This window comes from Molossus molossus, unplaced genomic scaffold (assembly GCF_014108415.1).
Source record: "Molossus molossus isolate mMolMol1 unplaced genomic scaffold, mMolMol1.p scaffold_m16_p_16, whole genome shotgun sequence".
Taxonomy (NCBI): domain Eukaryota; kingdom Metazoa; phylum Chordata; class Mammalia; order Chiroptera; family Molossidae; genus Molossus; species Molossus molossus.
Genome location: NW_023425351.1, coordinates 38,172,395 through 38,189,242, shown reverse-complemented (window position 1 = coordinate 38,189,242; position 16,848 = coordinate 38,172,395). Strand labels below are relative to the sequence as shown.

Sequence of the window (16,848 nt, the reverse complement as noted above, 5' to 3'; positions counted from 1 at the left end):
TGAGTTCGTTATTCATGTATAAGAATGCCATCAATTTCTTGACATTAATTTTGTATCCTGCTACTTTGCCAAATTCATTTATTAAGTCTAGTAAATTTTTGATGGAGTTTGGGGTTTTCTACGTATAGTATCATGTCATCTGCAAATAATGACAGTTTCACTTCCTCCTTTCCAATTTGGATCCCTTTTATTTTTTCTTCATGTCTGATTGCTGTGGCTAAGACTTCCAGTACTATGTTAAATAAGGGTGGCAAAAGTGGGAATCCTTGCCTTATTCCTGTTCTTAAGGAAAATGCTTTTAGTTTTTGCCCATTGAGTATGATGTTGGCTGTAGGTCTTTCATATATGGCTTTATTATGTCTAGATATGATCCCTCTATTCCCACATTGCTGAGCGTTTTTATCAGAAATGGATGCTGGATTTTTTCAAAGGCTTTTTCGGCATCTAGTGATATAATCATGTGGTTTTTATTCTTCATTTTATTTATGTGGTGTATCACAGTTATTGATTTGCGAATATTGTACCAGCATTGCATCCGTGGGATGAATCCTACTTGGTCATGGTGGATAATTTTTTTGGTGTATTGCTGGATTCGATTTGCTAGTATTTTGTTCAGGATTTTGGCGTCTATGTTCATCAGGGATATTGACCTGTACTTTTCTTTCTTTGTAGTGTCTTTTTCTGGTTTTGAAATTAGAATTATGCTGGCTTCATAAGATGAGTTTGGAAGTATTCCTTCTTCTTGAATTTTTTGAAATAGTTTGAGGAGAATGGGTGTTCGTTCTTCTTTGAATGTTCGGTAAAACTCCCCCGAGAAGCCATCTGGGCCTGGGCTTTTGTTTGCTGGGAGAGTCTTGATTACATCTTCAATTTCTTCTGTTGCTATTGGTCTGTTTAAGTTTTCTATCTCTTCCCGGTCCAGTTTTGGGAGACTATTTGTTTCTAGAAATTTGTCCATTTCGCTTAGATTGTCGAATTTGTTGCCATATAATTGTTCATAGTAGTTGTTAATGATCTTTTGTATTTCTGTGGTGTCAGTTGTTACTTCTCCTCTTTCATTTCTGATTTTGTGTATTTGGGTTCTCTCTCTTTGTTTCTTGGTGAGTCTAGCTAAGGGTCCATCAATCTTGTTTATCTTTTTGAAAAACCAGCTCTTTGTTTCATTGATCCTTTGAATTGTTTTTTTTTTTTTTGGTCTCTATGTTGTTTATTTCTGCTTTGATCTTTACTATTTCCTTCCTTCTACTTGCTCTGTGGTTTTCTTTTTGTTTGCTCTCTAGTTCTTTAAGTTGTGAGGTTAGATAGTCTGTTAGAGATTTTTCTTGTTTTTTGAGGTAGGCCTGTAGTGCTATGAACTTCCCTCTCAGAACTGCTTTCACTGCATCCCATAGATTTTGTGTTGTTGTGTATTAATTTTCATTGGTTTCCAGAAAGTTTTTAATTTCTTCTCTGATCCCTTCAGTAACCCATTCATTGTTTAATAACATGCTATTTAGCTTCCATGTGTTCAAATGTCTTTGTATGTTCTTCTTGCAATTGATTTCTAGTTTCATGACATTGTGATCTGAGAAGATGCTTGATATGATTTCTTGAACTTGTAGAGACTTAGTTTGTGCCCTAACATGTGGTCTATCTTTGAGAATGTCCCATCTGCACTTGAGAAGAATGTGAATTCTGTAGTTTTGGGGTGTAATTCTCTGTAGATATCTATTAAATCCATTTGGTCTAGTGCTTCATTTAAAATCTCTGTTTCCTTGCTAATTTTTTTTGTTTTTGTTTTTGTTTTATCCTCACCCGAGGATATTTTTCCATTTTTTGTACAGATAGAATGGGAGGGAGAGAGAGGAAGGGAGAGAGAGTGAGAAACATCGACGTGAAGGGACACATTGAGTGGCTGCCACCCGCACGACCAACCAGGGCCAGGGACAAACTGCAACCGAAGTAAGTGCCCTTAGCGGGAAACGAACCCGGGTCTCTCCGGACCGCAGGCCGACGCTCTAACCGCTGCGCCAAACTGGCTAGGGCCCTTGCTAATTTTTTGTCTAGAGGATCTATCCAGTGATGTCAGCGGGGTGTTGAAGTCCCCTGCTATGATTGTATTGCTATTGATTTCTCCTTTGAAGTCCTCCAGAAGATTTTTAATATATTTTGATGCTCCTATATTGGGTGCATATATGTTTACCAAGGTTATATCTTCCTGTTAGATAGATCCTTTCAATATTATGTAGTGGCCTTCTTTGTCTCTAGTTATGGCCTTTATTTTGAAATCTATTTTATCAGATAGGAGTATTGCTACCCCAGCTTTTTTTTCCTTTCCATTTGCTTGGAAGATTTTTTTCCATCCCTTTACTTTCAACCTATGTGAGTCTTTTGTTGTGAGTTGGGTCTCTTGTAAACAACATATAGATGAGTCATGCTTTCTTATCCAATCAGCTACTCTGTGTCTTTTTATGGGAGCATTCAATCCACTTACATTTAAGGTGATTATTGATATGTCCTTATTTATTGCCATTTTTGTTTAGTGTGGTTCTATTTTTCTTCCTATTTCTACTGCTAATTATAGCAGTCCTTTTAACATTTCTTGCAGCGTTAGTTTGGTGCTAATGTATTCCCTTAGCCTCAAAGGGAATTTTATCTGTACCCACATTTCTTCTGAGTTTTGATGGAGAATCATACTTTTCACATTTCTTTTACATTACTCACTTTCGTTTTTTTTCTCCTCTACATCAGTGAGATATTTTTGGAGGAAGTTTGCAAACGATATTGGCATATTAGTCATACTAAAGAGGGGATATTTCCACTATACGTGTGTGTGTGTGTGTGTGTGTGTGTGTATATATATATTTTTTTATAAAGACATGCATGAGACCTCTTCATTTTGTGAAATAGGGATGGGGGTTGAGCAGGACATTTTCTGGAATATCATAAAGTCTGAGTTTCAGTCTCCTGTTATTTTAGAGCTCTTGTGATTTTAGCATCTAAAACTTACCCCGTGACAATGCCCGTAACAGTTTACCATTCCCAGAAATAATTAATTAGTGTTGATGCATTTATTTATTTATTTTTTATCCTCACCCTAGGACATTTTTGCATTTATGTTCAGATAGAGCAGGAGGGAGAAGGGGAGGAAGAGAGAGAAACATTGATGTGAGAGAGACACATCGAGTGGTTAACACCCACACGAACCCAACCGGGGCCAGGGACAAACTGCAACCAAGGTACATGCCGTTAGCAGGAACCGAACCCAGGACTCTCTGGTCCACGGGCTGACCCTCTAACCATTGAGCCAAACTTGCCAGGGCTTGATTCATTTATTTCTAACCACAGTATCAAAATAAGACACAAAAAGACTTTGCATGGCAATCTTTGGCAGGCAAAAGTCTTGTGAAATGATGAAACAGGAATCTCATATTGCTAAAAACTTTTAAAACAGCATTAAATCTTATGGTTACTAAATCACTCCTGGGTGTGTGTGTGTGTGTGTGGGGGGGGGGAGTGGAGCTATTGATTTGGAATCTTATTACCTTAAAGCTAGAAATGTTGAAAACTATAATGGGTTACGAGATGCTGTTGGACCAATATGTTTCTAGTACTGCATGAGAGGGTTAGAAAAAGAAAGATAGAACAAAAAATTGTTCATTGTTGCCTGGGGAATATGGTATGCCAGCCAATGGGCAACTATATTATTATATCTATTAAGATATTTCAGTTGTCAATAACAGAAAACCCAGCTCAGAAGGACTGAAACAAAAAGGATAATGTAGTATCTTATATAACAAGAGGTCTGAATGTATAGCAATACCAAAGTTCACTAATTCAGGGACTTAAGCATGTTGTCAAGGGCCCAGGTTCTTTCTAGCTTTCTGCTCTTCTACCCTCAGAGCACCGGGCAGTCCTGCGTAGTTGCATGATGGCTACCAAGCCTTCAGCAGCTCCAAGCATCATTCTATATCAGTGATTTCCAACAGTGTGCAGTGGGACCCTGGTGTGCCACAAGAATTTTTAAAATATGCAATACCTGATTACTTAGTCAAGGGCACTAACCTCTTTTCCCTTAGACTGTCAAAAAAAAAAAAAATGACAACAGCTAACATAATAGCTGTTCAGTGTGAATGAATCAAAATTATACCTATATTTTTGGTCATCTTCTTCTTTTTTTTTTTTGTCATACTATTTTTTATTTCATCCTTGGATGTTTCTCTTTTTAAAAAATACATATAGCCCTGGCCAGTTTGGCTCAGCGGTTAGAGCATTGGCCTGCGGTCCGGAGAGACCAGGGTTCCGTTCCCGCTAAGGGCACGTACTTCGGTTGCAGTTTGTCCCCGGCCCTGGTTGGTCATGCGGGTGGCAGCCACTCGATGTGTCCCTTCACATCGATGTTTCTCTCTCTCTCTCCCTTCCTCTCTCTCCCTCCCATTCTATCTGTACAAAAAATGGAAAAATATCCTCAGGTGAGGATTAAAAAAAAAAAAAAAAAATACATATAGCCCGGGCCGGTTTGGCTCAGTGGTTAGAGCGTCAGCCTGCAGTCCAGAGAGACCCAGGTTCAGTTCTCGCTAAGGACACGTACCTTGGTTGCAGTTTGTCCCTGGCCCTGGTTTGTCATGTGGGTGGCCCCCACTCGATGTGTCCCTTTCACATCGATGTTTGTTTTTTCTTTCTCTCACTCTAAAACAATAAAAATAAAAAATACATATAAAGTTTACCATCTTAATTGTATAGTTGAGTGACATTAAGTACACTCACATTTTGTGCAACCATCACTACCATCCATCTCTAGAACTCTTTTCATTTTGCAAAACTGAAACTCTGTACTTATTAAATAATAACTCTCCTCTTCCCTTTCCTGGCTGTCCCTGGTAATCACCATTCTACTTTCTATCTCTGTAAATTTGACTGTTCTAGGTACCTCATATAAATGGAATCATACAATATTTGTCTTTTTGTAATGCTCTTATTTCACTTAGTATAATGTTCTCTATATTAATTCATGTTGTAACATTTGGCAGAATTTTCTCCTTTTTAAGGCTGAATGAATTCTACTGTATGGATATACCCCATTTTGTTTACCAATTCATTTGTCAGTGGACATTTGTGTTGCTTCCATCTTTTGGCTACTGTGAATAATGCTGCTATGAACACAAGTGTACAAATATATATTTGAGTCCATGTTTTCCATTCTTTTGCAAGTGGAATTGCTAGATTGTATAGGAATTCTACATCTAATGTTTTGAGAAATCAGCATAGTTCTCCACAGTGCCTTTACCATTTTCATTCCCAACAACAGTGCACAGGGGTTCCAGGTTCTCTACATTATCACTAACACTTGCTTTTTTTTTTTTCCTTCCTTCCTTCCTTCCTTCCTTCCTTCCTTCCTTCCTTCCTTCCTTCCTTCCTCCCTCCCTCCCTCCCTCCCTCCCCCTCCTCTTCCTCCTCCTTCTTCTTTGTCTTTCTCTCTCTCTCTCCTTTCTTTTTAGCACTACTACCTTACATTTTTTTAAATAAAAAAAAATCATACTAGCTATCCTAATGGGAGTGAGGTTGTATCTCATTCTGGTTTTAATTTGCATTTCCCTAGTGATTAGTAATGATGAACACCTTTTCATATGCTTGTTGGCCATATCTTCTTTGGAGAAATGCCTATTTGTCCATTTTTAATCATTTAAAAAATTTTATTGTTGTTGAGTTGTAGGAGTTCTTTATATATTTTGTATATTAACCATTTATTAGGTACACTGATGCACAGAGGTTTTAAATTTTGATGTAGTCCAATTTGTCTATTTTTTCTTTTGTTGCCTGTGTTTTCGTGTCCTATCCAATAAATAATGGCCAAATATAATATCAGGAGGCTTTCCCCCTATGTTTTCTTCTAAGAGTTTTTACTTGAAGAGCTAAGAAATCTTTTCTGGAAGCCTACTCAGCCAACTTCCCTATGTGCCTCATCGATGGAAGTGGAATCACATGCTTCTCCCTAAACTAGTCACTGGCAAGGAGAATGCAATAGCCATGAAAAAATATTAGACAAAACAAGGCTCACTCCTTCTGGCTAGGGCTAGTGTAGCTTTCCTGAAATGCATGGTTTCAGGGAGGAAAATGAGGAGTGTGTATCCTAAATAAATCAGGGTTCTCAGCATTGAAGAAGATGCAACCATCTGTTTCACAGTTATCATACCCCTTATTTGATATAACCCAATAGAAGACAAAAGTCATTCAGAGCTTGATTATACAGACTGGGCTTTGGAGTTTCCTAAGTTCATTATTCACCACACAACTCTGATTCTGTAAGATCCATAATGATAAATTAACACATGTCCAGGTTTTTCAATGAAAATCAAAACACCAAAATCTTGTTTATACTTAGTAATTTGTGAGTGTGATTAAAATGGCTCTAATCTGATTACTTCTAAGGAAACCAGTTAACTAAAGTTTCTAATTCTATGAGGTTGAAGCCCAGCTTCTAGTTCTAGATCTAGGACCTAGAATATGATCATGCTAAGATGCTGCACCCTCACCATGAGTCCTGCCTGAAGCAACCAGCCAACCGCACCTATTTATTTTTCTATGTAGTTACAGTTAATATTCTAACACAAGTTCAAATGCACATGGTCTCACTTGGAACTATCAAATAGAGAAAAGATAAAAATATTTCACAAATTAGTAAGAATAAAAATATAAATCAATCTATATAATGTCTCTCCAACCCAGGGGTGGTTAGGTAGAGGAAAGGAATGAACACTTATTGAATACATAATATCTGTTAGGCATTATATGAAATTTTACTAATTCACCATGGAGAAGAGTAGATGAAAATATTTAAAAAACAGCTTGGCCAGTGTGGCTCAATGGATTGAGCGTCTTCCCATTGGTTGAGAGGTCCCAGTTCAATTCCCTGCCAGGGCACATGCCTGGATTTTGGGTTTGATCGCCTGTAGGGGGCGTGCAGGAGAAGGCTGACTGATGTTTCTATTTCTCTCTCTTCTTCTCTCTCTAAAAAATTAATAAAACATTTCAAAAAATATTTAAAAATAAATAAAATTATATCCATAGTCAACCCTGACCCTTCGTATATTTTCTAGGCTTTTTGATATGCATGAAATATTAAAATTTATCTTCATACAAATGTAATCATATCACATATGCAATTTCCCAAATATAATACACTTTTTCATGTAATTCTAAGTTATTCATGAATATCATTTTGATGGTTTTAAAATATTTCATCTTCCAATTATAACATTTTTATAATTTCTATTTTATTGGACATTTACATCATTTCCAATTTCTTGTTATCATAAATGATGTGATACATGTTTGTAAATAATGTTGTTTCATCATTTTGTTATTACTTCCTTAGGACAGATTTCCAAAATGAAAAGTACTGGATAAAAGGGCATAAATATTTTAAGGATATGTATATAGATCCAGTATTACAAATATTACCATATCAATAGTCATTTAAATATGTAATCACTCTACTAGATTTCAAAACATATTAATGCAACATGGCAAAAATAAAATTTTTATGATATTGAATCAAACTTTAAAAAATCAATGTGGCCCTGGCCGGTTTGGTTCAGCGGTTGGAGCATCGGCCTGCGGTCCTGAGAGACCCGGGTTCGGTTCCCGCTAAGGGCGCGTACCTCGGTTGCAGTTTGTTCCCGGCCCTGGTCGGTTGTGCGGGTGGCAGCCACTCGATGTGTTCCTTTCACATCGATGTTTCTCTCTCTCTCTCTGTTCCTCTCTCTCCCTCCCACTCTACCTGAACAAAAAAAAAAAAATGGAAAAATGTCCTCGGGTGAGGATAAAAAAAATAAAAAAATAAAAAGTCAATGTGTAGAACAAACAAGATGCCTTGTACAAAGTATCCTTCTTTTCAAAGTGCTTTTTCTCCATTCTTTTTTATGATATTTTTTTCTTTATTGATTTCAGAGAAAAAGGAAGGGAGAGGGAGAGAGATAAAAACATCAGTGAGAGAGAGAGCATTGATTGGCCGCTTCCTGCATGCCCCCCACTGGGCATGTGCCCTGACTGCAACTGCAAAGTTTTGCTGTTTTAATCTTAGAATTTAAGAAACTGTTTCCTTAAGAAAATCCTAAAACCATTCACCAATAGGAATTAAAATGGGATTAGGTGTCAAGCTTGATCAGCCATTAGCAAGTCCATAGAAAGTTCATGGTCTGCTATTTATACAGCAACTAGATTATATAATACAGAATAGAAACTCCTATTACCATCCAGATGCTTGACATTTATTTTATTTTATTTTTTTATTTATTTATTTATTTTCAGATGCTTGACATTTAAATTATTACAACAATCATGACTTAAATTTGTTGCATTTAAGAGCCTAGAGTCATTCTCCCTCTGCCAGCAGGTGGCAGTAGATATTGCAACTAGGTGTTGGAGTCCAAAATGTAAAACCTTTGCCTGATATTTTAATTTTCAACATAACTTTAAACATTTAAATAACAATAAACTTTATTAAAAGAGATTAATTCATTACCTCATTATCCTGTCCCCTCTTTATTTCTGTCATTAGAATTTTATTTATTTTATTTTATTTTATTTATTTTATTTTTTAGAGAGAGTGGAAGGGAGAGAGGTAGAGAGAGAAAGATCGATGTTGAGAAAGACACATCGATTAGTGCCTCCTGCACAGCCCTGGTCAGGGGCCAGGGAAACCTACAACTCAGGCATATGTCCTTGACAGGAATCGAACCTGTGACCCTTGGGTCCACGGGCCAATGCTCTAACTGCTGAGCCAAACCAGGTAGGGCTGTCATCAGAATTTTAGAGTATCGAATAATCAGTAAACATTGAGTTCTATGCACTTATGCTAGTCATTAGAGACCATTATTTTAACAAATTTTTATAACTTTTTTTTTAATATGATTTTTTAGAGAGAGGAAGGGAGAGAGAAATAGAAACATCCATGTGAAAGAGAAACATTGATCGGCTGCCTCCTGCACGCTCCCATATTGGGGATCGAGCCCACAACCTGGGCATGTGCTCTGACCAGAAATCGAACTGGGATCTCTCAGTCCATGGAATGATGCTTAGGCCACTGAGCCATATCAGCTGGGCATAACTTCTTTCTTTTTAATGTTTCTTCTCATTCTTTTCCTTTCCATGCCCACTGTCAAGTCAAAATCCCCTCACATGAATTTTTTTTTTTTAAATCCTCACCTGAGGATATTTTTTACGTTTATCTTCAGACAGAGTGGGAGGTGGGGAGGGAGGGGGAAACATCGATGTGAGAGAGACACATCGATTGGTTGCCACCCACATGAGCCCAACTGGGCCGGAGACGGACCACAATCGAGGTAGGTGCCCTTGATCAGAATCGAACCCGCAACTCTTTGGTCTGCGGGCTGACACTCTAACCTCTGAGCCAAATTGGCCAGGGCTAAAATTTTAAAATAACTTTCTTCATGACTTTTGTTTCTAGGCTCTCTTTATTTCAATTAATTGTAAACACCACAGGAAGAATGATTTTCCTGACACATCTTTTCTGTATTTACAAAAACGCCAATGCTCAACCTCAATTCCTCAGTTCATTCTCAACTTATAAGTCAAATTCCAATGTGGATTTCAAGGTTGTTCTCCATAAGACATCATTTGCCATATAAAACACGCACAATATATAATTCTATGTGATTTGAAAAAGAAATAAATTCATTCAAGAAACATTTTTGAGCCCTGGCCGGTTTGGCTCAGCGGTTAGAGCGTCCGCCTGCGGTCCGGAGAGGCCCGGGTTCGGTTCCCGCTAAGGGCATGTACCTCGGTTGCAGTTTGTCCCCGGCCCTGGTTGGTCGTGCGGGTGGCAGCCACTCGATGTGTCCCTTTCACATCGATGTTTCCCTCTCTCTCTCTTCCTCTCTCTCTCTCCCACTCTGTCTGTACAAAAAATGGAAAAATGTCCTCAGATGAGGATTAAAAAAAAAGAAGAAACATTTTTGAGTATTTACTGTGTGCCAGAAACTAGGGACATGTTGGTGAACAGGATATAATCACATGTTGGAAGCTCACAGGCTAGAAGGCGGACACTCACCTGTAGATAAGGGAATAAACTGACTGGGCACTAGAGCTTAATCTACGAATATACTGAAGTCACATGATAGACTATCAAATCTATTGAGGGGAAGGGGAAGCCAATAGGAAGCAGGGAGTATGTATATACCACATTTTATTTATCAATTTATTTGTTGATGGATATTTGGGCTGTTTTCACCTTGAGCCATTGTGAGAAGTTCTGCTAAGAACATGTGTATACAAGTATTTGAGTACCTGTTTTCAATTTGTTTGGTACATACCTAGCATTGAAATTGCTGGATCATACGGTAATTCTGTTTAACTTTTTGAGGAACTGCACAGTTTTCCACTGTAGCTGTACCAGTTTACATTCTCTCTAGCAATAAACAGGGGTTCCAATTTCTTTACATCCTCGACAACTGTTATTTAAAAAAAACGTATAGTCCTGGCCTGTTTGGCTCAATGGTTAGAGCGTCGGCCTTCGGTCCAGAGAGACTGGGGTTTGGTTCCCACTAAGGGCATGTACCTCAGTTGCAGTTTGTCCCCGGCCCTGGTTGGGTTGTGTGGGTGGCAGCCACTCGATGTGTCCCTTTCATGTCGATGTTTCTCTTCCTCTCTCTCTCTCTCTCTCTCCCCCTCCCTCCCTCCCTCCCACTCTATCTGAACAAAAAATGGAAAAATGATAAAAAATAAAAAAGCTTATAGTCATCCTAATGAGTGTGAAATATCTCATTATGGTTTTGAGTTACCATTCCCTAATGACTAAAGATTTTGAGTATCTTTTCAAGTACTTATTAGCCATCTGTACATCTTCTTTGGAGAAATGCCTATTTAAGTCCCTTTGCCCATTTTTTAATTGGGTGATTTATCTTTTTGTTGTTGAGTTGTAAGAGTTGTTTATATGTATATTCTGGAGAGTAGACCTTATCAAATTCATAATTTGCAAATATTTTCTCCCATCTTATAGATTTTCTTTTCATTCTCTTTAGTGTCATTTGATGCACAAAAGTTTTTAATTCTGATAAAGTCCAATTTATTTTTTCTTTTGTTGCTTGCTTTTTGTGTCATATCTAGTTGCTAAATCCCAGGTAATGATTTACCCATATGTCTTCTTCTAAGAATTTCATAGTTTTCACTCTTATATTTAGGTCCTTGATCATTTTGAGTTCATTTTTGCATATGGTATGAGGTAAGGGTCCAACTTCATTCTTTTGCATGTAGATACCCAGTTATCCCAGCACTATTTTTTGAAGAGATTATTCTTTCCTCATTGAATGGCCTTGGCGCCATTGTTGAAAATCATTTCATGATGTATATAAAGGTTTATTTCTGGACTTTTAATTATATTCCATTGGGTCTATATGTTTATTCTTATGCTATTACCACAGTTTTGATTACTGTCATTTTATAGTAAGTTTTGAAATCAGGAGTGTATGTCCTTCAAATTTGTTCTTTTTCAAGATTGTTTGGCTATTTGGGCCCCTTGATTTCCATATGAATTTGAGGGTCAGATTTTCCATTTCTGAAAAAAAAAAAAAAAAAAAAGAGGCTGTTAGAATTTTGACAGAGATAGCATTGATTCTGTAGATCACTTTGGGTAATATAGTCAACTTAATAACATTAAGTCTTCAATCCACAAACATGGAATGCCTTTCATTTATTTAAGTCTTCTTTAATTTTTTTACAGCAATATTTTGTAGTATTCAGTGTATAAGCCTTTCACTTCCTTGGTTAAAGGTATTCTTTAGCTATTATATTATTTGGATGATATTGTAACTATATATACATTTTTAAAAATAATCACTTGAGGATATGTTTTTATTGATTGCTAGGGAGAGAAAAAGGGAATGAGAGAGAGAGAAACATCAATTTGAGAGAGAAACATCGAACCTGCAACCTACTATGTGCCCTGACTGGGAACAACCTTTTGGTGTACAGGATGATGCTCCAACCAATAAAGCCACATAGCTAGGGATATTGTAAAGATTTTTATAAATCCAATTGAGGGGTCATAGGCAAAGCAAAGCAAACCATGTAAGCAAGGTCACACTAATGTGAAATACCTCTGTCTTAAGGGAGCCATATCTAGCTGGGAATGGCTGACTCATCAAAGTAGTGTGGTAGGGAAAAGGTGAAAGAGTGAGCAAGAATTGGGGGCCCTACAGACAGCTTCATGGGGGAATTTTACCAAACATTCAAAGAAGAACTAACACCCACTCTCCTCAAACTATTCCAAAAATTTGAAGAAGGAAGACTTCCAAACTCATTTTAAGAGGCCATCATAATTCTAATTCCAAAATAAAATACAGACACTACAAAGAAAGAAAACTACACGCCAATATCACTGATGAACATAGATGCTAAAATCCTTAACAAAATATTAGACAATTGGATCCAGCAATACATTAAAAAAATTATTCATCATGACCAAGTGGGATTCATCCCAGGTTTGCAAGGCTGGTACAATATTCACCAATCAATAAATGTGATACACCACATAAACAAAATGAAAGATAAAAACCATATGACCTTATCAATAGACATTGAATAAGCATTTGACAAAATCCAGCATCCATTTCTGATAAAAACACTCAGTAATGTGGAAATAGAGGAATCATATTTCAACATAATAAAGGCCATATATGAAAGACCTAGAGCCAACATCATACTCAATGGCAAAAACTGAAAATATTTCTATTAAGAATAGGAACAAGACAGGGATGCTCACTTTCACCACTCTTATTTAACATAGTACTGGAAGTCTTAGCCACAGCAATTAGACATGAAGAAAAAATAAAAGGGAACCAAACTGCAAAGGAGAAAGTGAAACTGTCATTGTTTGCAGATGATATGATATTGTACATAGAAAACCCTAAAGACTCCATAAAAAATCTACTAGATTTAATAAATGAATTTAGCAAAGTAGCAGGATACAAAATTAATGTCAAGAAATCGACAGCATTCTTATACACCAATAATGAATTTACAGAAAGAGAAACTAAAAAAAAAATCCCATTTACCACTGTGGCAAATTTAAGATACCTAGGAATAAACTTAACCAAAGTAGTAAAGGACCTATTTGCAGAAAACTATAGGACATTGAAAAAAGAAATAGAGGAATATACAAAAAAAGTGGAAGCATATATCTTGCTCATGGATTGGAATAATTAACATCATTAAAATGTCCATGCTACACAAAGTAATCTATAGATTCAATGCAATCCCCATCAAAATACCAGCATACTTCACAGAACTAGAACAAATACTCCAAAAGATTATATGGAACCAAAAAAGTCCCCGAATAGCCACAGCAATCTTGAAAAAGAAGAACAAAACAGGAAGGATCACAATACTGGATATCAGGTTATACTACAAAGCTATTGTAATCAAAACAGCTTGGTACTGGTACAAGAACAGAGAACCTGGAAATTGACCCAAAACTTTACGCTCAATTAATATTTGACTAAGGTGGCAAGAGCATACAATGGAGTAAAGACAGGCTCTTACTAAATTATGCTGGGAAAACTAGACTGCTACAAGCAAAATAATGAAATTAGACCACCAACTTACACCATACACAAGAATAAACTCAAAATGAATAAAAGACTTAAATGAGACTCATGAATCCATAAAAATCCTAGAAGACAATGTAGGCAACAAATTTCAGACATCACACACATCAAAATTTTCACTGATACATCACCTAAGACAACAGAAACAAAAGAAAAAGTTAATATATGGGACTACATCAAACTAAAAAGCTTCTGCGCAGCAAAAGAAACAACCATCAAAATGGAAAGGGAACCCACTATATGGGAAATCATAACTGCCAATGATACATCAGAGAAGGGGTTAATTTCCAAAATATATAGAGTGCTCATATGACTCAACAAAAGGAAGACAAAGAACCCAATCAAAAAATGAGCAGAGCCCTTCCTGCCGGTGGACATCGCCAAGTGAGCATGTTTGAAGTCTCCCCTCCCTCAGTCGTCATGTCTAAGAGTCTTCCAAAGAGCCGGAACAGCTGCGGAAGCTCTTTATCCGAGGTTTGAGCTTTGAAATAACTGAGAGTCTGAGGAGCCATTTTGAGCAATGGGGAACGCTCACAAACTGTGTGGTGATGAGAGATCCACACACCAAGCGCTCCAGAGGCTTTGGGTTTGTCACGTATGCCACTGTGGAAAAGGTGGATGCAGCCGTGAATGCAAGGCCACACAAAGTGGATGGAAGAGTTGTGGAACCAAAGAGGGCTGTCTCAAGAGAAGATTCTCAAAGACCTGGTGCCTACTTAACTGTGAAAAAGATTTTTGTTGGTGGTATTAAAGAAGACACTGAAGAACATCACCTAAGAGATCATTTTGAACAGTACGGGAAAATTTAAGTGATTGAAATCATGACTGAACGAGGCAGTGGCAAAAAGAGAGGCTTTGCTTTTGTGACCTTTGATAACCATGACTCTGTAGACAAGATTGTCACTCAGAAATACCATACTGTGAAGTAAGGAAAGCCCTATCTAAGCAAGAGATGGCTAGTGCTTCGTCCAGCCAAAGAGGTCAAAGTGGTTCTGAAAACTTTGGAGGTGGTTTTGGTGGGAATGACAACTTTGGTCGTGGAGGAAACTTCAGTGGTCGAGGTGGCTTTGGTGGCAGCCGTGGTGGTGGTGGATATGGTGGCAGTGGGGATGGCTATAATGGATTTGATAATGATGGAAGCAATTTTGGAGGTGGCGGAAGCTACAATGATTTTGGCAATTACAACAATCAATCTTCGAATTTTGGACCCGTGAAAGAAGGGAACTTTGGAGGCAGAAGCTCTGGCCCCTATGGTGGTGGAGGCCAATACTTTGCCAAACCATGAAACCAAGGTGGCTATGGCGGTTCCAGCAGCAGCAGCAGCAGCAGCAGCAGCAGCAGCAGCAGCAGCTATAGCAGTGGCAGAAGGTTTTAATTACTGCCAGGAAACAAAGCTTAGCAGGAGAGCCAGAGAAGTGACAGGGAAGCTACAGGTTACAACGGATTTGTGAACTCAGCCAAGCACAGTGGCCTAGCTGCTACAAAGAAGACGTGTTTTAAACAATACTCATGTGAATGGGCAAAAAAACTCAAGGACTGTATTTGTGACTAATTGTATAACAGGCTATTTTAGTTTCTGTTCTGTGGAAAGTGTAAAGCATTCCAACAAAGGGTTTTAATGTAGATTTTTTTTTTTTTTTAATCCTCATCCGAGGATATTTTTCCATTTTTTTTTTTTTTTTGTACAGATAGAGTGGGAGGGAGAGAGAGGAAGGGAGAGAGAGAGAGAAACATCGACGTGAAGGGACACATCGAGTGGCTGCCACCCACACGACCAACCAGGGCCGGGGACAAACTGCAACCGAAGTACGTGCCCTTAGCGGGAACCGAACCCGGATCTCTCTGGACCACAGGCCGACGCTCTAACCGCTGAGCCAAACTGGCCAGGGCTAGATTTTTTTTTTTTTTTGCACCATGCTGTTGATTGTTAAATGTAATGGTCTGATCATGACACTGAATAAATGTGTCTTTTTTTAAATGTGCTTTGTAAAGTTAGTCTGCTCTGAAGCCATCTTGGTAAATTACACCAACAGTGTGAAGTTAGAATTCCTTCAGGGTGATGCCAGGTTCCATCTGAAATTTATTTACAACCTGCTTGGGCACAGAAGCCATTGTCTTCAGAAACTTTGGTAAAGTTGAATTGATAGTTACTGCGTTGTGACCTGGAGTTCACCATTAAAAGGTCACCCAAACAGAGTTGTGGAGTTTATTTGGTTATTAATGATTGTTGGCACATCCTATGCAATATATCTAAATTGAATTATGTTACCAGATAAAATTATAGATGGGTATGAAGATTGTGTATCATCCATTAAAATGTGTAATGGGTATGAAGATTGTGTATCATCCATTATCATGTGTAATCAATAAACAATTTAATATCCTCTTGAAAAAAAAAAAAAAACTGAGCAGAGGACCTAAATAGAGGCCTTTCTGAACAGGACATGCAAATGGCCAAGAGACATATTTAAGAATGTTCAATGTCACTAATCATCAGAGAGATGCAAATTGAAACAACTATGAGGTATCACTTCACACCTGACAGAATGGTTGCCATCAACAAATCATCAAACAACAAGTGCTGGCCTGGCAAGGGTGTGGAGAGAAGGGGACTCTAGTACTCTGCTCGTGGGAATGCAGACTGGTGAAGCCACTATGGCAAACACTATGGTGTTTCCTCAAAAAATTAAAAATTGATCTGCCATTTGACTCAGTGATCCCACTTCTAGGAATATATCCTAAGAAGCCTGAAACACCAATCAGAAAGAATATATGCACCCCTATGTTCATAGCAGCACTATTTACAATTGCTAAGATCTGGACACAGCTCATGTGCCCATCAATAGATGAGTGGATAAATAAGCTGTGGTACGTATACACAATGGAGTATTATGCAGCTGTAAGAAAGAGAGATCTCTTATCCTTTGAGGCGACATGAAGGTACCTGGAGAGCATTATGCTAGGCAAAATAAGCCAATTAGAGAAAGACAAATACCACATGATCTCACTTAATAAGCTGATGAAAAAAATAGACCCAGAGACATAGAAAGGAGTATGTATGGTTCAGGCTGACAAACCTCAAGAGGAAGGGGACAGGGGGGTTGGATGAGGTAAACCAAAGAACTTATATGCATGTGTGCATAACCAATGGACATAGACAACAATGTTGGGGGTATGGGGGCGGGATGGGGAGGAAGGTGTCTAGGGGGAAAAAAGAAAAGAATTTGGGGCTCTACATACTATG

The 16,848-nt window shown here is 37.9% G+C and overlaps 1 pseudogene; it reads left to right on the top strand.

The window, feature by feature from the left end:
* The first annotated feature begins 9,286 nt into the window (after positions 1-9,286).
* On the top strand, positions 9,287-14,922 carry LOC118631441 (annotated as a pseudogene).
* Positions 14,923-16,848: the final 1,926 nt, after the last annotated feature.